A 24348-nucleotide genomic window follows, 5' to 3' on the forward strand; every position below is an offset into this window, starting at 1 on the left:
GGAGTTCTACACAAAGCAGAAGCTGGTGTGGTTGGAGTTTTCCTCCCTGCCACCACTAGTCAACAGTGGTGAATATACAGCACTAAGTGATGCCATTTTATAAACTATTGCATCCAAGTAGAAGGGTCTTGATATCACTTTTGATCCAAGTTTGTATTTCAACCCCTGCCTAACACTGGTGACAGAAGACTGCAGTGATTTCTGGTGTGGTCTAAAATATGACTTGTTTTCATTAGTTGATTCACGTTTTCCAAGAGGAGCGAAGAAGATAAAAGCTGTTGTGTGCCCTCCTTTTTTCCACTCATCTTGTGATCTGCCAACATATTTCAAAAAGTCTCGTGGCTTAGATCCTTGACCTTGAGAAAGTATTAGAATTTTTTCCTCGTTCCTGCTACATGTGAGTGCATGTGATGGTCTTGTCTATTTTTGTTTACATAATGAAACATCAGTGCCCCAAAGGCACTGGTCATTCATCTACTTATACCAGCATTCTTGGCACTGTCTTGGCTTTTTCCAGGCATTCTTTTTGTGCATCAGCATCAACACATGAGACAGCATGCCTTCTTACATCTTTTTCAAGGGACCTCTAAAAAGCTTTCCTTATTTGTCTTCTCTACGCATTTTTTAAAAAATTGAATGTAGCTAACAGACAATCAATCTGACAAAGAATACAGACATCATGTTTTTAGAGACTAGGATCACTGTCTTTCCAATGAATTTGTATGGATATTTTTTTCAGGAGGTATAACCCTGTATATCTAAAGTGTAAAAATGTTTAATGGCAATCAGTTTAATACACATTGTACATTCAATCTATCTTGCCCAGCCCAGGAACGTATTTTATATCTCATTAATGTAACTCATATATTCATGCAGACTATTGCATACTGCACACATTCAGTGCAATTACGATTAAACCTTTGGACCATAATCCATCTTCTTGGATCCTCTGAGTTTTCCAGTGCCACACAAAGTATAAAACAGGCACTCCTTTCTCAAGAGTTTGCAAAGAAATTATTGGAGCTAGACAAATTTTGAGCAAAGTGTGTTTGGTTTATTTGTCCCAGTGTTATTTATAAATCCAGTTTGAATTCAGTAGATACCTTTGTCTAGATCCTGGTCTTTCTCTTCTTTTACCACGAAGATAAAGGAAGATGTGACAGATACTGGATTTATGGGACAGCCTGGGAGTCAGGTGCTTGGGCTGTGGGAAAGCCTGGGTTAGCACCACAACTCCACAGTATTACAAAAGAAAGACCACAGAAAAGTGTCCAGGAATGAGCCTCTACCTGTTGTGTGAGAAACTCCCTGGAAGGCTGGGGCTACAAATGTTTGTCCAAAGTGAAAGTGCATCAGCAGATAACTGGAGAGTGGCTCTTTGACCACACGTGCTGATTATGTCAATTTTCTGAAAGGTGAGCAATGGAGACAGAGAATAGGGTTGAATCTGGATAATTCATGTCCTTCGCAAGGGCCAGAGCTCTTGAGATACTGAATAAAGGGACAACTGTCTCCTCCAGAGCAGTTCTGAGAACTACTGCTGCTCTACATGTTTATATTTATGTTCTGTGGAAATACTTGAAACTAAATATTTTGTATTAGCCAGAACATGACATGTCAAATTAAATAAATTTCTAAGAAGATTCAGATTCTGAATTTCCACTTTTTATTTGGCTTCCAAGGTACAAAATCAATTATTTGACAGCCATCTGGTAGATGTGTCTGATGAAATTGCTCAGAACAAATTTCACTGAAAATTTTCTGTGTTTATGTAAACATAATTTTCTGTATTTATTATAACCTCATTGCTAAGCAAATATTTTAACAATTTGCCTTCCCTTTGGCTCCCCCATTTCTATAAGGTTTTCAAGGACAACCAAAACATCCAAACACATCTTGTTCTTTTCTGTGAGGATTTCCATGTTCAATATGCAGCACCCTTGAAAGACCTGTGAGGAGAACAATCCATGTTTTTATGGATGTTTTCTAAAAATGTGTGTATTTTCTCATTATGTTGCACACTGAGGAGCAACATATGTGTTATCCCTTTCTTTTCTAAGTACAGAAAATGAGACACAAGTAGGCTGATTGTTGGCTTGACTTTACCCTGGCAAAGCATCCAGAAGAGTCAGAGGTTCTCTTTAGTGAATTGAAGGAGTTAGCAGATAAGGTACAGTAACTGATCACAGTCATGGTCACAGAACTGCAAACTAAGGAGAAAAGTCTGTATGTTCTCTACAAGGTGTCTAAAGCTGTCCACGCTCAAATAGTTGTGCTTATCCAGCTGAATGGGCAGCAGCTGCTGTTTGTGGGGTGGTAGTTGGAAGCTGAGCAGTGAAACTATTGTGCAAGTGCATGTACCCTAATGCTAGGTCTCAGATTCAACACTGTATGAGCAGCAGGAATGAATATGGTCACGTTACCAGGAGCACTGGCTGGGACTGATGCAAGAGCTTTATCAATCCAACAACTGCAAGAAAAGTGGGTAATTCAAGCTTCTATTGGAATGATATCTGCTTCCTCAAACCTATGGTGCTCCACCCACATTGTAAAGCTGACCATCTGTCCAATGTCCTTGTTTAAAAGACTGACCTCGGGAATTGTTTCAGATAGTTACACAGATTAGCTGAGCAGATGGTTTCAAGTAAACATCCACCCAAGTGGTTAACATGTGCTTATCACCCCAGCAGAGCCAACAGTCATGTGCCTGCATTCAGAGCATCAGAAGTCGGTTCCGCTGAGTGGTGCAACTCCTGCAGTGCCCAAAAAAGGTACCAACATAAACTCTGATTTTGTGAAGTATTTAAACCTGTGTTTAAATAGCACTGCAGCAATCAGACTTGTACCTTGAATTAAGAACCTTGTTCAAATAGAGGAATACAGGAGTTTCCATGAGAAATTGGACTGAACATCTGGCTGGTCCAAGCCCACCTGAGACTGTCGCCAGACAGATGGAAATCCATCTGCCCATCAAAAGTGGAAATCTCCATTCTTGATTCCCACTGGTAAGCAGAGGGGTCAGGAAGAGGCATGGAATTTCTCAGTCCCTTTTTGTCACCGTGTGTTATCTTGCTGCTGCAAGCTTTGAACCTGAGAACTGTTTGTAATTAAATATGGAATGTGTTTTTGAGTAAAGTGTGCATTAGTGATGGATCACTAATTTGAGTAAAGTGGGCATTGAAGGGTGCTGGGACCCAGGGAAATGAATGAGGTTAGGCTGATACAGTCACTAGAATTGCAGACAAATCAGCTCAACAAGCATGTACAATTTCAGTTCATTTTGCATTGGTCTCAAAGCATATACATGTCTTGAAAGGCATCTGCTGAAATTCTAGGTAGGGTTCCAGGCACCTTGAGCTGATTTGGGCAGTCTTAATCTTAATGTCTCCTTTTTCTCCCTCCCAGCCTCATAGTCCTTCCTTCTTCCATGTGCTAAATCTAATATTTATATGTCTGCAATATGATCTGGTTTGTGAGATCACAGAATGATTTGGCTTGGCAGGGTCCTCTAAAGGGCATCTAGTCCAAACCCCCTGCAATGGGCAGGGACATCTTCAGTGAGATCAGGTTGCTCAGAACTCCAGCTCTTAAATGTTTCCAGGAATGGGGCATCTACCACATTTCCAGGCAACCTGTTCAATGTTTCACCACCATCATTGTAAATAATTTCTTCCACATATCTAATCTAAATTGACCCTCCTTCAGTTTAAAACCAAGACCCCTTTTCAGATTACGACAGGCCCTGTTTGTTCCCATCTGTCTTATAGGCTCCCTTCAAGATGATCTGGTTTATAAAGGATGACTTTCTGAAGGTTTCGGTTTTTTTAATTGCCAAGGCCACTCGCAAGCCTGTGGACCATTTATACCCTTTCCCCCTGATAAATGGAATGTAAAAGCTTCATAGACTTCGAATTCACCAGCCACAGACAGACACGTGCCTCTCATCTCTTTCACTCACCTGTGGGAAGATTTAACCTTCTAAAATTCTGTTAGTGCTGTATCTAATTAATTTTCTCTTAGTGTTTGGAGCTGTACTGCATATGGGAGGACTGTATCTGCAGAGCCACCTCTTATAGCCAGGATTAGACCATACTTCTGGCGAGAGGCCACCAGAGCAGGAGAAGCAGCAAACCTATTTATAATAGGCATTTTGTCCTTCGGAAGAATGTCAACAGCCAAATTACTATAACCTGCCTGAATCAGCTCAGCCCTCCTGCAAATGAAAGCCCAGATTGTATAGGGAATGTTTGTTTTACCATTTTTCAAATACATGAAGAAATCAATGGCATTTTCATGGCAGTCAGTAGAGCAAGTAGCTATTTTAGATGGACAATCCCCAAACCCTTATTGCTGGCACTAAGGGACTGCACTCCTGGCTGGTATCAGCATTAATCCTATCTGGGGAAACCCAGATTTGCCTGAGTCACAAATTTAAGCTGTATCAGCTGCCACACTTTCATCTATTAGTTTCAGGAATGTGGTTTCTGCACCAGATCCATCTGGAAATTACCTCCTCAAGACAGATTGCTTGTCATTATCTCCTTAGGGCTTGTCTTCAGTGCTAAACTCTGCTTTTTCTTTTTTTTTTAACCTTGGGGTAGCTGATGTACATCAGCTTTCTGAAGATAAAAGGAAAGGTAAAGAATACCTGCGGCCACAAGAACAGTTGCAGTGGGACAGGAGAGAGATGCTGGCTGTGGGTTAGAACCTTAGTACAGTAGGACTTCATAATCTTAGGTACACCTAGGAGTTGTCTACCCTGTCATTTCATTCCTGCTGGCAGACCTGCTGGACAGGTGAGTTTGGGGATAAGACTGCAATGTGTACCAGAAACACTGATTTTTTAAAATTTATATATTTATTTTAAATCATGAATTTGGAGGCCTGATTGTTCCATTTTGATCTATTAAAAAATTCAGTTCTCTACTTTTCACTGTTTCACACACAGGTTAGTCTTTGTTTTCAACTACATTAAGGTCCTTCTGTACCTTCACCTTGATCATTTTATTGCATGATAGCACTTTTTTATTGACAGGGAAGTAGCTTGTTGTTGTTAATATTTTCAAGGTGGTGCACTGGAGAGGAATATTGACTGGAGAAGCTTTAACCAGCTGTCCCAGAACCTGGAACAGAATCCCAAAACTTCACAGGCAGATATATAGGGCTGGTGTGGTCAGGCAGCTAAGTCCATCTGCAAGCCCTGAAACATTTGGATACATTCCCCTAGCAAGACACAGAAAGAGGCTATTCTATGAGTTTTTTATGTAGATATTTAGATGTTTTTCTCTTCAAATAATCTTCCCTCCTTGTGGAAAATACTTGCCTTTTGAAAGCTAAGATTAGTGCTAAACCTTTTGTTACTCACATTACAAGGCGAGGTCTGCAAATTTAGCCAAGAATATATAATGATGATAATGATACACCGTCCTGTCTCAGAATTGGAAATGATGCCACCATGTTCAACGAAGGTAGAAGATTAAAATATTTAATCTCCTTGGTTATATTAAATTATCAGATTGATGAAAGAGGCGGGGAAGGAAAATTAAGATCATGAAGCTTCTGAAGCCATGCTAACATTTTGCTTTACTTGGTGTATTGACACTGCCAGAAGCTACATCCTCATTCCTAAGTTTTTATGAGTCTACATATTATAGGATAGTTTAACAGCTGGGTTTTTCAGCCTGCATGTTTGCAGCTCTCTCTCTGACTTCAGTTTCACTTTGCATGCTCTCTTTCTCCATTCCACGCCCTGCTCCTTCCCCTCAGTTAGAGATGCACATACCAGATAACTGACAGTTCAAGAGCTTGTGATCACCACTGGCTTTCATGATTGGAGATCATTATTAAATGAGACATGTGAAATCCTTAGGCATGGAAAAAGTGTAGCTAGCTTAGAGTTCAGGGTTTTCCAGAGAATTTATGCCTGGAGACCTGAGATGGCTTAAATGCTGAAGTTCCTGTCATTTCTGAGTGTGAAGGTGACCTCAAAGTGATCACTGCTCCTAACCTGCAGCTGGGCAAGTTTAAACAGTCCTGGTCAGAAGTGTGAGTTCTCTCTTTGATCTCTCTGAACAGTTAATTGTTTATCCTCAATTAAATATTTACTTTGGACTTGTTTTCCAATCTAGGGCTTTACGCTGCACGATGCAGGTGGAGACTCTTGCCATTTTAAGACCACTGATATAATTTTCAAGATAAGCTTTAGTGTCTTAAAAAAAGTCTGAGGTTCCGGAACATGCAAGTAATTTCTAAAAGGAGTCTTGAACTTATAAGTCACTTTAGAAAACTATAATGATTAGACAGAATGCACCCTGATATATAGGAAGTTATGAGTAGATTTAAGGATTTAGCTTAAGTCAGTAGGCAGTTAACTAAAGCTAAATCAACATAGAAAATGCTATGTCTACTCAGATTATATCAGGTTAACATCAGTTTCTATACAAATATAAGGCTTACTTTCCTAATACCTTTATAGCTGTGTGATTGCAACTTTACACAAGCAACTGCCCTGATAAACATGAACATGTCTTTCAGTGACATCATTGCTATAATGCCATACTGCACCCTAAATTAAACAATGATTTGGTGTCATGCATTTAGATGAGAATACTGATGTGGTACAAGATAATCTCCCATCTCTTCTGGGTATCCTGATGTTGTTCCCAGCAGAGAGTCCTCATCACACGCAGACTCCCACGTTCCCAGCAATGGCACTCACAAGGAAACATTTGGACCACTGGTTTTGAAACAACCCATATGGCAAGGCAGGGCTGACAGCAGAGGATCTGGGTGCCTTGGAGGATAAATGTGAGACACCAAGTCAGCTGTGTAGCACTGACACAGAACTATGGACTTGGAAGCTCAAGCTCTTGGTTATTTTCCAGACCTAATGGCTGGGCTCAGAACAAGCTGCACATCCGCAGTGGATCCAGCCTGCATTTTATCAGAAGTGCACTGAAAACATTGTGGTGGAACATTCTGGGGTTTATGAGTATTTATTTTTTGATAAAACCCTTTTACATTGCAAGTTTCTCACTACTCTCAACTGTTCAATTTTCACAATCACCTTTTGTCGTATTCACATAGTTTGTCCCAACATATTTGATTCATTTGACTCTGACAGTGTTTGGAGACTGTCTAAAAATTCATTTGCAAGGAAAAATGACAAGAAAAAATTAGAAGTAACCTTCACAAATATTCTTCTTTTGAGGCCTGAGTAGATAAAATTATGTATATTAATGACACTCTTTCCTTCAAGATCACATCACCTCACAGTGATTTTATGATTCAAATATACTATTTCTCTCCTCGTATTTCTTGTTTTCTTTCTGTCTTTAGACAATTGCTTTTCCAAAACAAGCATACGCTTTTTATGAATTCTGATCATCTAGCATATGGAGGAAGTCACTGTAATAATAGCATAATATATTATTAATATAATAAACATTTAAAAATATTTTCTATTTTATATTTGTGTGGTAACATTTAACATTTTTTCTGGTAAAAAATATAGTATAATAATCATTGTACTGAAATATCAGTTGTTCTTGAGCTTGAAAATGTGTAATCTAAATAAAGGACTTCTAAAAATCATCTAGCTATTCATTTACTCACTGGGTTCTGATTCAGCACTTACCTAAATTCCTGTGCAGTGAAGCATTTAATCTTAGATTAACTTAATGTTTAAATTCTTTTTTTTTTTTCAAGAAAACACTTAAACTAAATGTACCCATTCTCAAACTGAATTGTAATTCCACATTAATCAGGACAGTCAACTGGGTTAAAAAAGAACCATGAAAGTCCTTTGGGCCACGTCTCCATCTAGAAATTGTACTGTTCCAACTATGTTCTTAATTGAGGATGAAGATATATTGACAGTGAAGTGTTTATAGGAGAGCAGATCATTACCTTAAGAGAAGCAGAACACTGTATCTGCTCTTTTCAGCTGCATTTTCCCTACAGGTTTTAGCTATATAGTTATACTGACAAAAGTCATACCTCAGACCAAAATGCTAAAAAGTGCTCACTGAAAATGGCAAAGAAATTAATAACATTATCTGTCAAAGACATCATGAGTTTGTGAAGATAGAGCTGGATGGAAAAATACTTGCTGTGCCTGAAAAAGTGATCCTACTACTTAGTTAACCAAAGGGATCCCAGTCGATTAGGCGTTTCTGGGGGGATAAAGACAAATCCAGCATATCACTGTAACAAGATAAAATACATATGAGGATAGTAAAGTCTGAAGTAGGACATTAAAAGAGGTTACAGATTTATAACTTAATCTATATTGTCAATTTATTTCATGCCTTGGTTTCTGTTTTCATTCACATATTGCAAATGGCATGAACAGCAGACAGTAATTAAAGAAATGAGACTGGAATACGCTGCTAGGAAGCAGCACTGTAACACAGCAGCCTCATATGATAAAGCTGTATTCCTGCAGCAGGTAAAAACAAGGGCATCAGCTAAAACCCAGCAAAGCACAGAGAATGCCTCTAAGAGCACGTCTGCTGCAAAAGTTAGTGGACTGGATTAATGTTATTTTTGAGAATTTCTTTTTTAGGGTTGGAATTTTCAAGTAACATACCCTGATGTTAAAGTGATTTACAAAGAGAAAATAATAATTTTTCTAATTCTCATGAGGCTCAGGAACTGAGAGGAATTCTCAGTGCTATATTATTAACACTGGTTTACTTAAAGGACTCTGGATGTTTTATAGTAAGCTTTTTATTTCAATTTGATTACTCTAATCAGTGGCGGATTAAATAATATTAGAGATTAGGAAAGAAGGAAACATGAAGTCTTTAGCAAAGAATTTTTTCACCCAGTAAGTCTTTATGGGGCATTAGAATTGTAAATTTGCATAGTAGAAACTGAGTTTTAAGTAGGCAGAAAAGAGTCTCCATCACTTCAGAGGATCAGCTTCATTTTCCTAATTTGTTAACATCCTATACCAGTGTCTGCTTACTGGTATGATACTTTTTCTAAAATTTTTATCATTCTTAAATTTCTATTAGTATTTTATTCCTAAAAAATAAACCAACAAGGTCGAGAATCCAGGTATTAAGAGGTATCCTTTTACTCTCTTTTTTTTCCAAGAAGAAGAAGTGCTGAAATATTTTTTGTGTTATGACTTAAGAAGAATATTGCAGGTTTTGGTTTGTTTGTTTGCTTTTTTTCTTTTTCCTTGGCTTCCCAAAATTTCTTGGGAATCTTTGAAATTAAGACTTTAAAGGTGTTATGGAATTTAAGGTAAACATATTTAATTTAATCCAAAAGCAGATCAGTATGAGGGAGATGTCCCCAGAGGATTAGTCAAGAGATTTATCAATTCCTAACAGATTAGTGTTCTTTTACCTGACAAGGAATATTCAAATATATAAACCTCTAATACTGTAACATAAATCTATGCCTACAGGCGTATAAGAAAGTCACATTCATGGCTCTTAGTAGCTCTGTGGTTCCTATGAGGAATTTGAAAAGTCTAAATGTGCCATTACTGCTACCCAAACTTTAATCTAATCCCTAAACATGAAGTGTAGGATAACTTTTAAAATTACCTATCTTGGAATTCTCACCCATTTAGAAACTAAAAAATCATATTGGGAAACAGTTTTGTAAACGTGAGTGAGAGATGTCATATTTTTAACATATGAATATCTGGAAGATGTTTCTGTTTTCGTTGGAAATTGATGAAAATTGAATTCGCTAAGGTTAGGTGAAGTATTGATCATTTCAACCCATCAATTCTTTCCTGGACTGATCATGCAATCAGAAATTGATCATGCAAAAATACTTTTATTTTGTATTACTCTACAGAAAATGACAGAGCTGGCAGTCTTAAACCTTAAGCCACCTTATTTTTCTACATTCATTTGCGTAGGTCAGAACTGTGTTTGTCTGTTCAATAAAGAAAAAAAAGATATTAAAAAAGGTCAGTGCCAGAAACTGAGCACTCATACAACACTTTGCTAACAACTTGGTGCCAGTAAGTAGCCAGTGGGACTGGTGACACACTTCCTTTCTGAGCACTGACAATAAAGAATGTGAATAGCACATTGCATAACCTGAAGATTTCATTCCAAAAAGTAGAGCAAGAGTTGAAATGATCTACAAACTGAAAGCCAAACACCCAGAGCACATGAAATCATCTATTCTCAGAGGCCACTACAGTTTGAAAAAAATTGCAAGTCTTGCTGTCCTGCTCACTTTTCCAAAATGTGACAAGCAAAGAAAGCTTTGTATGGAGCTCTGCTATCACATTCTCAATTGGTTAAGCACTGTTACAGAAGAGAACACAGGCAATAAGCTCTGTGCATCTTTACATATAAATATATCTCAACATATAGATTTACAATTTGATGTGATAAAATTCCATTAGGAGAAATAAATACTATAGAAAAGTTTCAGATTCCACTCTTACCTGTCCATAGTACACATGGGAATCCATCTGTGAATGCTAAATTGATTTACACATGCAAATTGCATAACTGGTTGAACAGTTACCAGACTTGTGTGCTCAGGTGGGGGATTATTTTAACATCTACCTCAAATTGTGTGGATGCAGTGTAGGCGTTCTGCTGAGTTTATGACTAATATCCCTCAGGGGAGACCTACGAAAGAGGGAACATAATCTGTCAAGAACACACTTAATTTGATTAGTTTGAGCTTAAACATTTAAGCAGCCTTTGAACCTGGGCCGAGATAGTTCCAGGAACCTTCTTTAAGAAAAGTACCTCTGATTGCAGGTTGAGGATTGCCATCTCTTCCTTAGTAAAGGAACATATCGTACATAAAAAGGTATGATGCTGGATCTGGAAAATATTTTACAGGTATGCACTAAGACTGTATTTAGGTACTTAAATACAACATGCACTAATTTTAGACAGTATTGTGTATTTAGGGCATGACCCTGATTCAGGAGGTCACATATGGCAGGGCTTGTTGGGTTTTCAGTTTCATTGCATTTTGTGTTTCTGCTCACCACTGTCTTATCTAATTGTTCCTCTTGCTTTACACATCCACTGGCTGCGGGCTTCTTCTAAGAGAGTGTAGACAGTCCATCTCTATGCAAAGAAGTACTAGTTGGTTTATTGGGTTTTCAGGGTGTTTCTAAAGCTGCTTCTCCCCATATGTTCCTTTAAGTTTTAAAGTTGTTTCTCCACATATGCTGGACCTTGAGAGAGGAACGTACCACTGGAAGTAACCAGCACTCTTCAAATTCTTATCTAAAGGAATCCTACAGGAAACCTTGGAGCTCTTACAAAAATTTGGACTGTCTGTTATTTATCAGATTTACAAGGACACTAGTCTTTAGCTATCAAGCCCTCCTGAAGCCACTAACTGTTCTCTTCCTTTCTCCTTGCTTTTAACAGTAGAGGTAAACATTGACTTAAGTTTGCTTTGTGCCATCTATCTGTAATAAAAAGGTTAACTATAAATGCTGACAAGATCTTAGCTCAGGTATTAGTCCTGAAGCCCTGACATCAGCACCCGGTTATGTCAAGTTACAGGCTCTCTAGCAACTGACAACAAACATTTAGACCCAGCCTTTACTGGGTGGGGAAACTGCAAGGGCATCTTTCTCACAGTAACCAGTGGTCTGCCATCATTCCCTGGTTTGTTAGTCAGAGACTTTAATGGGTGCACATCTCCCAACATCTTAGTTACAAAGTTCCCAGTATTAATTTTCTCTCATGTGAAAAGGCCCATACATTTTCTATATGGCTGGTTCTTGTGACAAGCCAGAAACTGAAGCAACCTCGCTTGAGTAACAACGCAGAGTCATATTATAAAGATATCTTTTTAGGTCTATTTGAATTGTGGCATTGCAATTACATGCAGGTAAAGCACTGCACAAATATCCAATGCTTGAGAAAATTAAAAGGGATGGCCTGACAGATACAGTCCATTCTAATGTTTGAGGAACAGCTGGGTTTAGAAACTGTCCCAGGAGTACAATAATACAGTTTGGGCTTCTCTGAGGGTAGACGTTATCATCCCTCTCTGAGGAAACCTGGTAAGTGGTCAAAAAGGAAGGAAATAAAAAATATCAAAAATAACATTGCACAGAATCATGGCAGTGTGTAACTTGACATCCTGCAGGTCAGAAAAATTAGTGAGAATAATTGTGACAGAGAATATTGTCCAGCAGGAATAGGAGGCAAAACTTTCATTCCACTCTGGATTGATTCCATGGCCCTTTTCTTGCTGCCCTGTCCCTGCCTCCTTTTGTTTACTCTGTTTTTAAATTTTGTGAATCAGGGTAAATCACATGACCATATCACACCTGCCTGTGAAGACACATTCCCACAACTGAGAGCTGTAGCTAGTGCTAAATAGTACTTTAAAATTATTTGGAGACTATTAGGTAAAAGAAACATTCACCATATTCTATTATTACATTAATTCAAAGAGCTTCTTTGAGTGCATTTTTGAGCTGAACTAATTTTTCTACATTTTCACCTAGAGTGATATCTTGCACACACTATTTGGTAATAAACAACCACAACAACAAAGGATAAGTGAGTTGACAACAGAGATGGGTTGGCTCCAAAACTCCAATTCTGAATGTATCTGAACTTCAGCAAGTTCAAAGAGAAGTGAATGCAATGAAATTCAGCCCATTTTAAAACGTTTTTTTTAATGACTCCATGGGTTCCATTCATTTTCGGTGGCACAAATTAGTTCTCACCTGGTGTATTTGCATTTACTTCTCTGACAGACAATTTTAAATTGAAGCAGGGGCTGGGAGGAGTGCAGTAGCACCATCCTGCTAGCATAGAAAAGAGATTTGGTGTTTTAGAGACAGAGCTGGTGGTTCCTCTTTTCCTTGCTGGTTGAAGGGGCACTCTTCATGCCACTGCTCCTCCTTCCTTCAGCTGGCGCCATGAGGCTTCCTCTCCTCTTCCCCACTTCTGCAATTGCTGACACCCTCTGAGTACAGAGAGCCACAGTTTCTGTCCTTGAACAGAAGTGCTTTTCAGAACTTTGGCTGCAAAATACAGGAACCCAAAGAACTTGTATATTCTCTGACCTTCTTTCTATAATTTTTTTTTTTTTTTAGTTCCTTAACATATGCCCATCCCTTGATGATTTCAATGTTTTTCTAGGGGAAGGGACACATTTGCTTTGTGAGGAAGCTACAAGGAGCTCTATGCAACAGATTATTTTAACCTCTCTAATACAGCATGCACAAACCAATCTTTCAGCAATAAGATACAAGACACAGCATTTTTAGTCCTTGACCTGATCTGGTAGGAAGAAACTGAAGGCTGACAGGTTACAACCATTTGGCAAGCCAAATAATACCCAAGAAATACATAGTTCACTGGATGGAATTTCTCTGTTCTAATTGGAAAAGTCAGCCTTGGTCAGTATTTCTGCAGTTAGAAAGGCAATGGCATGATCCTTTGGTAATGCCAAGAGAAGTCTTGCTGAGTCTAAGGCAGTTTGAGTGAGATTCCCTCTGCTGCAACGCTCCCACTTCCAGTAGCATCCTCCTGCACCCATCCCTGCAGTAGCACCACCCTCCTCCTGCACCCATCCCTGCAGCAGCACCACCCTCCTCCTGCACCCATCCCTGCAGCAGCACCATCCTCCTGTGCCCATCCCTGCAGTAGCACCATCCTCCTGCACCCATCCCTGCAGTAGCACCACCCTCCTCCTGCACCCATCCCTGCAGCAGCACCACCCTCCTCCTGCACCCATCCCTGCAGTAGCACCACCCTCCTCCTGTGCCCATCCCTGCAGCAGCACCATCCTCCTGCACTCATCCCTGCAGCAGCACCATCCTCCTGCACCCATCCCTGCAGTAGCACCATCCTCCTGTGCCCATCCCTGCAGTAGCACCATCCTCCTGTGCCCATCCCTGCAGTAGCACCACCCTCCTCCTGCACTCATCCCTGCAGCAGCACCACCCTCCTCCTGTGCCCATCCCTGCAGTAGCACCATCCTCCTGCACCCATCCCTGCAGTAGCACCATCCTCCTGTGCCCATCCCTGCAGTAGCACCATCCTCCTGCACTCATCCCTGCAGCAGCACCATCCTCCTGCACCCATCCCTGCAGCAGCACCATCCTCCTGTGCCCATCCCTGCAGTAGCACCATCCTCCTGTGCCCATCCCTGCAGTAGCACCACCCTCCTACACCCATCCCTGCAGTAGCACCATTCTCCTGTGCCCATCCCTGCAGTAGCTAATCCCCAAGGCAGGAGCCATTGTCAGCACTGCAGCTGTGGAGAGGAAGCTCTTCAGCCCAGGGCTGGAGCAGGTGGAGGAGAACCTGCAGGGGCCAGCATTCAAAGCATCTTTGTTAGGCGGCACGCACCTGCCAGCAGGGGCATGCCCTGTGCATCTCCTCCGTGCATGATCCGACATGCCCAGTGTCAGAGCAGGATTAGGAGAGAGATGTGGGCATGCATTCTCAAGCAATGATTCCCTCTGGCCTCCTCCCCTCTCACGTGATGCAATCACTCCAGAGTCTCACTGTTCCAGGCTTTTGACAGTTCAGAGGTCTGCAAAGGGTTGAGCCAGACTTGTTTTGTATTGCAGCTGAAATACATCTGGGACAATGGTTAAAAGGAGACCTGTCTGTCTGCAAGAGTTGGAGGATTTTAGAGGTATGGAGAGCTTCTGTCCATCTCCTATATAAATGGAATGTCTGAGAGAATAATTGGGCTGTCTCTTTTCCAATCAGAGGCTTGTTGCTTTTTACTTGTCTTATTCCAATAGACTACTTTTTAAGCAACGTATTTGGTTCAGCAAGTGCACTTGGGAGTCTTCATCCATGTCCTCACAGCCCCTGTGCTCAGCTGAGCTCTTTCACAGCACAGCAATGCCCTGTGCCAGGTATGACACAACGCTCTATTAACTATCACTGCACAAGGCAGACACTCAAACAGGAATATTTCTGAATAGAAACTGCACTGTCCAAGCATGAACAACGTATGGAGATGGATCACTCAAACAGGACAAAGTGGTGGTGTTAAACCTTTCCCTTTCCCCCATATTACTTGCAACCTTTATTCTTTATAGTTCAGTAGGCAGAAGGGCTTTGGTGGTCCTTCCAGAATGAGAAGAAGAAGAAAAAAATACCCTCACTCTTCCCAAGTAATCTTTCATTGTCTTTAATCAAAATTTGCCTATGTGTGGAAGTGTAACAAAAGTTATTTCCCACTTAGAGCCAACCTGAGCATTAAGTAGAAGTCAGGTGTAGAAACCATGTGCTGGCTCTGTACACAGGGTTGAAATTCACTTAGTATTGTGCACAGTCCTTCAGGGAGAAGGTACAAGGAATAAAGAATATTCCAATTCTAGTAACTCTATACTGTTATTGTAGTAACAGTATTACTATTGTTATCCTATATATATATATATATATATATCTGATTCCACTGTCTTCTCTGTTGGCCCAGCTAGTGTTGGTATCACAGCAGAGGCAGCTTATCCAGCTGGAAAACAAGCTGGCTGCAGGACTAGCCATAAAGAAGATACCATGAGAAGAACCAGGGCATGAGAAACTGCCAGAGCTCAATGGGAATAAGTAATGTGCCTCAAACTGCCCCCAGAAGAACAATAAATCTTTAGAGTTTGGAAGACTTTCTATTATAGAGGACTTCATAACTCAGCTTTGTGAATGTGACTGTTTCAGCTGAGGGCTTTGCATGTCACAGGTGGCCCATGTTGGTCTCAGTGGGTTTTTGCAAGTGCCTAAAAGAGGATTTGTGAGTTCTGATACATTGTCTCCCATGTGTGAGACAAGACTCCTGTTACAGAAAGAAACGTCTTTTTGTGCCGTGCATTCCAGTTCATGTGTAACTTCCTACAATCAGTTTTACCTACCTTACCAACATGGAATTAGCATAGTTTTAAGAAATAAAAATGTACTGGGAGCTATGGCTGTGTAATATCTGCCTTTCCGTGGAGCTAAGTTTAAAAGTCGGATCAGGTGTGCTGGAATCTCTTCTTCTACCCAGTCTGTTTAAAAGCAGGCATAAATGGTGTAAAGAGACTGACCAAAAAAGGCAGAGAACTGGATATGCAGCCTTGAAATTAGTTCAGGAGAATATCAGAGTCATTCTTTCCATTGTTATTTGAACACACTCATTACTGCACAGTACAGTGTATTCTTTGGAAAACGAGTGCATATGGGGGAACAGATTGGACAGTGTTACAGTCTAAAGTTATTTGCTATTCACTCAGCAAGGTACAACTGAAAGCATAATTCACTGCAGGGACTAACTGAAAGGTGCATGGTGCTTGTGTGTGCATTGGCAAGCTGTCAAGGTGCTCCTGTGAGCTCTTCCCTACCCCTGCTCCCTGGTCCTGAAGTGGGTACTCAATTGTCCTGGAAAGCCTATGCTGAACTGCAAAAGTCACATATGAAAAGACCACAAGATTATTTGATCTGCCTCCTTAGCAGTGCTAGATCCCATATTTTATATTATTCAAGGCCTTTTTACTTTTTCCTTTTTTTCTCTCCCTGCACCACTGTTTGAAGATATTCAATCCTTCTATCCACAGAGGACCATATTCAAGCTTTATGTCTAAACCACGATCAATGTAAACTGTATTAGATTTCTAACATGGAAAACTGCCAGACTCAGAGGAATTCTCCACACAGTGGGGACCATAAGGAAAGGTTCATATTTGAATTGCATCTTAAAACTTGTGATCTCTGTTCAAAAACAGAGGAGTTTGCACCCAGGTTAAATGGAGAAAAAAAGACTATAGTCACCCCAGAGAGGAAAGCCAACTTTTTTCTGGAAAATAAAAATGATAGCTGGATTATGTGTTGCTGGAGTATCAGTGTAGCCCTGTTGCCCACAATAAGGCCAGCAAAGGCCTCCCATGGCAGCCAGCCTGCACAACACTTCCTGTAGGTTCCATCTCACCCTTTCTTCCAGTGGCAATAGCAGCCTCCCCACTGCATCTTGCCAGTGAGGCACCATAGAGCTTCTCCCACTGTTCTGTACAAATGGCAGATATCAAAATCTCATCTCTTCTTTACCTATGAACTCCAGCAATCTCCTTCTCACACTGCTCTGCTAACAGCTGTCAGATTGCCACAACATTTTCATGGTAATAGATATTCCAATTGTAATCTTCCCATGTTTTCCAAGCAGCCTACCCTACAAGCAGTCCAGGTATAAACAGAGGCAAAGGAATTTAATCTCTCTAAATTTCATACAAGACATTTGTACACTCTGATAGCTGCAAAACACCTCACTTCCCGCTGCTGAGAATAAATATTTCTTATTTAAGGCATAATTGTGTAACTAGGGCTTTACTCAGCATTAGAAGGAAATTTGGGAGGCATGTCTTCAGTTGATACATGCAGGATTAATGATCTTGTCCAAAGTGCTTGTAAAAGACTAGTGTTGAGACAAGCCCAGAACTAAATGAGGCCTCCTTTATTAAGCAAGGCTGCTGTATTTGCACTGGGCAGCACAGCAGAAGAAAGACTTCTCCAACAGCTCATTTATTTATCTGGCTTAGACATTACTTATTTGTCATGCTTTAATAGCTCTGTGTCAATTATCAGTTCCTTTAGTCAAAATGGAAGTTGCATTGTGATTTGTTTATAACAGACACACACTGAAAAAACATACAACACAGTTAATGTCAACTGGCAGGTTCTGGCCACTTCTCTCTAGCAGTTTCTTCAACCCAGCTATGGAAAATGATGGTTTTGGTAGGCAGAGGCAGATCTGTGATCTGTTGTAGACCTAGTACAATAATTTCAGCAAGGCAGCCCAAGCTTGTCCATGTGCTTGTGACACAGCAGCAGCAATGCAAGACTGTAAGATCCAGACTACTTTTAGACTTATCTTGGAAAAGGGGGAGTGAAGGGGTGGGGGAGTGTAGTTTCTGCAGGACACATTTCTGCACTCAGATATGGGCTGCGGTAATCAAATCTCTCTTAGGAAAATTAAGGGCTTCAGGCTTCTTGGTATATTGCCAGGGCAACCTTTACTTGGACAAAATCCTGCTTGTCCTCCTTCCCCTGTGAAAATTTCATCACAAAAGATGATGATGCAAATTGCTTTATAGGATCACAGACACACCTTTATTAACTCTGATTGTCACTGAATTGCAAAAGTTTGGGGTGAGAGTAGGGAGCAGTGAAGCAAGGGTAGAATACGAAGCAGGCTCCCCAGCCTGGAGTCTTTATTGTTACAAGTACCCACAGTCAGTGAGAGTTCATGGCTGCTCAGCTGAATGAGCATTTGCAGATTGGTTCCATTATTTGCATACACTTCCTTGTTCCAAAGAAATCTTGCAAAAAAACACATGCGGGGAAAGCACTGAATTTTCTGTCTTGACTGAAGCAATGCCATTTGCAGAGTTCACCCATCTGCTTATTGACTTGATCTTATAAAATAAATGAACATTTAGTTTTTATTTCCTCCTCCCCTTTTTCGCCTCTCTTTGGCAAAAGAAATAACTAATATTCAAAGGAAATGAGTTGTGAAACCTCTAACAGGCTGCTAACCATTAGTTTCTATAACCCATGTTGGCAATGCAGTATTGCCTGGGGATGCTCAGCCTCAGATGGTCCTCTTAAATGTACAAAAAAGTTTGGGATGTTCACCTCTGTTTGGATGCCCTTAGAGAGCACCACAGCCCTTTGATGGGGTCAGTGTTCCCTCCCTCATATTCTCTCTCTCTCTCCCAACTGCTTCAGAGATTTTTGCAGATGCACAGGTATAGTTATGAGTTGTCTATTCTTACACTCTGTGCCCTCCCTCAACTCTGCTTGTTGCCAGGCCTCCCACAAACCTCATTGTTGGCACCACTGTGAGTATGACCTGAGTTATCAGGACTTCCCCATGAGCTCCCAAAGGAGATCAGCAACATGGGCAATTTGAGTCTGCTTCCATTCACTCACTGCTTCTTCAGTTTCCCTGGACTGTGTTCCAGTTGTGAGACAGAATGATGAACAGAGCACTGCTGAGGTGCTACACAACAGGAGGAAAACATCCAGCATCCAACTTGCTTTTCCACCTCAGTCATGGGTTATCTTGCAATTGACTCTGACCATGCACACACATCCCTACAAAGTCACTGAAAGCCAAGAGCATGGTGCTCACCATGAAACCTGGAAGTTAGGACTTGCAGGCAGCTTCTATGCTTAGAGCAATGACAACAGTCCTGCTGTTGACTGAAGCACCAGACCAGGTGAACTTTTTTCTGATGCTCTAACCCAGTCACCTTTGTACCAAGTTACCTCCCAAGAGTCATATCTGCAAGTAACCTAGATTTGCTTGCTACTTTTACACTCAATTTTGGCATGTGGGAGGCACCACTGGAAGGCAGTAACACTAAAATCCAAGTTCCTCCAAACTCTGTTAACACCTCTCCTGATGATGGTCTAGGAGGGCACAAAGCTTAAGTTAAAAGCCACTAAGAGCTTTGCAAGCCCTTCACTTGCAGGACAGCTGTGGGAGTTAGTGCTCAGCCTTTGCTGTTTCCTTTCCCAATACCACATGTGACGGAGGAGGGATCACAAAGAACCATGGGACAGGTAAGGGGCTGTGGAGATTGACTATGCCAGGAACTCTTGTCTTCTTCCAAAACCCCTTTAAACATTTAAGGCAGAGGCTCATGCATAGAGACCGCATCTGCCATGATCCTTCTTTCATTCCAGGACACCAAGCATAAAAGCAACTCGTGTCCATAGGAAAAAAAAAATCTTAAAAATCCATACTCCTTTAACTGCATGCAGCCAACTCTTTCACTTACTTAGTCAATCTTTTCTTTCTCTAGATAAGACCCAATCTAACCTCACAAGCTGTTGCTGCAGGGTTTGGAACTGGAGAACAGATGATAAAAATATGATCCTTTTCAATGTTTTTTTTTGTGTATAGCCATCTTCATTTGTTGTCCACGAGGCTGTATTCACCCAAGAGGAGAAACAAAAAAGCCTTCAACCTTCTGTCTGCTTTCCCACTGCCAAAATTAATGCACAGACTTTTTTTCTATAAAGGGAAGAGTTAGGTGGGAACAGCTCTTCTGACATGTTGACTAACAAAACGTGAGTGCTACACACCGTGCATGGAAGGGAGCCCAGTTTGGATTTGGGAGCTGCTCAGTCACATACAAGGCCCTTCATTGCACAACCTGGCACACAGACACACAGCCGTGCAACCCAGCTGGGAGACGGGGGAGGCTAACAGCTCCTTGAATTCCCCCCTGTAATCCAGCACTGCCACATTCAGACAGTAACACTGGGGAAGGTATGCACTGCATGCACTGCATGACACCAGATTGATAAGAGTTAAATTAAACTGGTTTGGGAAACAAGTCTCAGGACGATGGGCAAACATTCATCCATATTACTATACACAAATAAAATTTAATTCCTTCTTAATGACCCAAAAATAAGACTTGACAGTGATGTTTTATCTAACAAAATAACAGATTGTTGCATATTCACTAACTCTGTTACCATGGTGCTCAGCTATCCTTGAGCATATTATCTAGAAGAGTAATGTCCTCTGGGTATCATGGTAGTAAAAGCCAGCCCAGGACTGACACTGTACAAGTCAGTCTTTTTTTGTAGAGTTGTATTCTGAAATGCTTAGATCACTGACATGAATGTCAGCATGAAGGACTGCCATAAAGCTTCTGGCACTACGAGTGAGGTCATGGTGGAACAGAAAGAGAAGGCCAGAGTATTTCTTTTTAAAATATTTTGAAGGAAAAATGTTTAATCATCCAGTGACTGCTATGGATGGCTGAGGAACAAGGCAGTCAAGGAAACAGATGCAGAAAAAGTTGAAATACCTAGGCTTCTTCCTGATACTGAGGCTTCTTCCTGATGAAGACATTTCTCTCAAGCACTGCAGGTACCTCAGTGAAAAACAGATGATCCAAATGCATACTTTTCCTTGAACATATTACAGCCATTCCACACAGGTATCGTACTCATCACCAGTTATTCATTAAGCAGCATGACTAACATCTGTCATGTGGTGTTTGTTCACTCATTATCTGCCCATGGGTAAAGAAGTCTGCTGCAGTGGTATGCAGGTTGTTCTGGTAAAGGTTTTTATTATGATTTACTATGTGTTACTGTACATTCAGAGGATAAAATGTGCTTTTGTAAATACTTAAGCCAAAAGGTATGAACAATCCCATGGAGAATTTTTGAACTTTCCACAAATGCCTCATATAAAATTCTGCATCATCTGCAGACCACCCTTACCCTCTCTGTGTGCACTGGACTGCATCAAAGAAGCAAAACTGCTCACGATAGTCACGACAGGGCAACCCTCAACTTAGTTAAACCATCCATGGCTGGAGGCATAACACTTAAAGGAAACGTTGGAGGTGTCTAAATTTCAACACTTAAAAATAAATGAAAGATGCAGAGTTGACAGGCATTGAGAACAGTCATCAACCAGCCAAAAATAGGCTTCTAAGTGAAAAATGGCAGAGGCATGAAGAGAGGCCCGGTGTAACATGCAGTCTTTGCCACTACATGACAGGTTTCTTTTACCCAAATAATGTCTTTTACTTGCTCCATCTAAAACATTTTCTGACATTTATTCATTCATTCCAGGCTGTCCTAGGAAACATCTGTACAACAAATGTGTCTTAGACATACAGCTTGGATGAAAGAGATTTCCTTTTGGACTGGACAGCCTGAAATAATGTCCTATGCAAATAACACAAATGATTGATACGTGTGGTATTGCTCACCACAGTGCTTTCTGCTGTTTCTCCCTTGATTTTTAATGAGATTTAAAAGCCTGTGAGTGAATAACCCCAGCCTTTTGATTAACTTAGCTAGCATGAAAAGCTGTGGGGCCTATGTGGCAGGTGCTGTGGGTTGACAATAGGGGTACTGTTTAATCCAAGGGAAACAAAGAGGAGAAAAGGGCCATGAATAAAAGGATATAGGATCTTTTCTAAGGTCAGGAGAAGCATTTTAGATCAGGAGGTGCAAAGAGAGGCCAGCTACACAAAACATTCCTTCTTCCCACACTACATGGCCAGCAGCATGAAAGTATACCTTGTAATTTGTTCTGCAAAGACAATGGAATCAAAGTGAAATATCTAAGTACCTGAAGTTTGTTGGTATGCAGTGGATCACCTCTGCTTGCAGGAGTAGCTGGTTATGGTTCCCTGGGGAATAAACTATTCTTCTGGATGTTGCTCCTTACCAGGCTCACCTCTTTTAAACCCAGGGAAACACAAGGAGACAGTCTAACAAGTGCAATAGCATTTCAACACAGGGAAAAATGGTATGTGATTTACAGGCTTGTTTGTTTTTAAATATGGACTGACTCAGTTACTGAGAGTACTAATTATGCAATCAGTGATTAGGAGTTTAGAGTGGAAAGTAGAAATGCTGAATCAAAATCACAAACAAACTTTCTGTAAAATGCCTGAAAGTGTTTTTGCTCTTGTCTGCACTCTGGAACTGCAGTGGGTTCAGGGTCATTCGTGTCATTCCTTGTGCCTTTAAGATACTGTTTCAATGTATAAATGGGCCTTTAGAGACTTAAAGACAGATGGAGAAGAGTACAGTTTCAAAATTTAATCAAATACCTTCCAGTTACGAAGCACAGATGTTCAGGGTCAGGAACACACAAGTGCAGCATTGCTGTAATGTGTCAGGCTACTGCTGCCGCTGTCGGAGTAACATAACCACTTGCAGGTGACTCAGAAGAAGGTGCAAGAGCACGAAAAGAAAATTTTATCATAATTTTCCTACTGAAAGCTCTTCAATTCTTTCAGTCACTTGCCATAAGTACTTATATACAATTTTTTAAAATCAGCGAGTGAAAGAATGACAGATGCTCACATTATTCATTTATGGCCAATGGCTTTTCATGTTTTGCAAAGGTCTTGGGCCAAGTGATAACACCTGGGAATAATTTTCATGTGGTAATTGTGCATCATTAAATTCTTCTTTTCCTTTTAATTAAAAGGAAATTACAGCCTTTCAACTTCATGAGGGATCCCCCATTTTTCCCTTAATAAAAAAATTAGCCTAGTTTATGACATTTAAAAAATGTTTATTATGATGCTTTTTTCTTGCTATTCCCTCTAGTACATATAAATTATTTTTTTTTAACTACTTCATTTGAAAATTCTTTTTCCTTTTAATGCTTCCTTTAAATAACTGGAAAATCCCATGCAAAGACTGATCACTTGATGTGCTTGTGGATTTCGTAGTTTCTCCAGTCCTGCTTTTAGGCTGCTAGGAACCTCTTGTGGATGTATTTTTATTGGGCACTATATACATTAGTGGAAGGACCATGTGATTTCTTGGGGGCAATATCACATGAGTATACATTGGGCCTGATTGTTTTATATAGGTATCTCTAACCAATGCATGTTCCTCTGCCTTATACATACTCTCCTTTTTGTTTTGTCATACTCTCTTGCATATTTTCTACCTCTCTCCTTTGTCTTTCCCATTCTCGTCCATTCCTCCTTTTCCCATTTCAACTATGTCTGCATGGGCTTATCTCAGCCTTTTAGTTTGTGTACTCCAACTGAGTACCTATATACCCCAAATCTCTTAGTGTTGATGCAGTTGACATGAACTACTCTACTTTTTGAGTGTTTACTTCCTGTTGTGGGGGCTGAAAGAGAAACAGAACAAGTTACCCTCACAAAAATTATGTCTGTAAGATGAACCGTGTCCACACCAGAAGCACTTTGCCAGTGTGTATAACACATCACTGTATCTCTCCTTAACCCATTTAAATTCGAACACAGAAGGGCAAGGGCTTGTGTGTGGCTGTAAGCGGTCCCTGGAGAAGGCTTCACAAACAGGATGAGCTTCAAGAGAGCTTCAGCTTGGAAGATGTTTTGAGCATCTTATGGAAAATCACTACCCGGTGTTTCCCCTCCCTCCCAAACACATAGGGACATAGCGATATTTATTGACGGTACCAAAGGCATGAAAGAAATGGAGATGCAGTTTCTGCTCCTAGTGAACTGTAATGCCCACGTGTGGACGTCTCAGGGAGGGGTGAAATCTGCCGACGGACATCTTTTCTCCTCAAAGCTCCTGCTCAGCTTCCCCTCATGCTTCCACGCATCCAGGAAAGCCACAGATCTCATTTCACAGCCTCCCGGCGTCGAAAACGAGAAATTCCGCTGAACCTGCCGGCATGAGGGAACAAGTAAAATAAAACTGAGCGACGTTAGCCCTTCTTACCCTGACTCTGGGGAAAACACAGAGAGGGACGCACGGACGGCTGTGGGCGCAGGGACCAACCGCGCTCAGGAGGGAAGAGGCCGGGGCCGGGCTGCCCTCCCGGCCCCACACCGGCTCCCGGCAGGCAGGGCGGGAAGAACGGAGGTCGCGGCCCCGCTCCCCT

Source organism: Molothrus ater, chromosome 3 (genome assembly GCF_012460135.2).
Source record: "Molothrus ater isolate BHLD 08-10-18 breed brown headed cowbird chromosome 3, BPBGC_Mater_1.1, whole genome shotgun sequence".
Classification (NCBI taxonomy): domain Eukaryota; kingdom Metazoa; phylum Chordata; class Aves; order Passeriformes; family Icteridae; genus Molothrus; species Molothrus ater.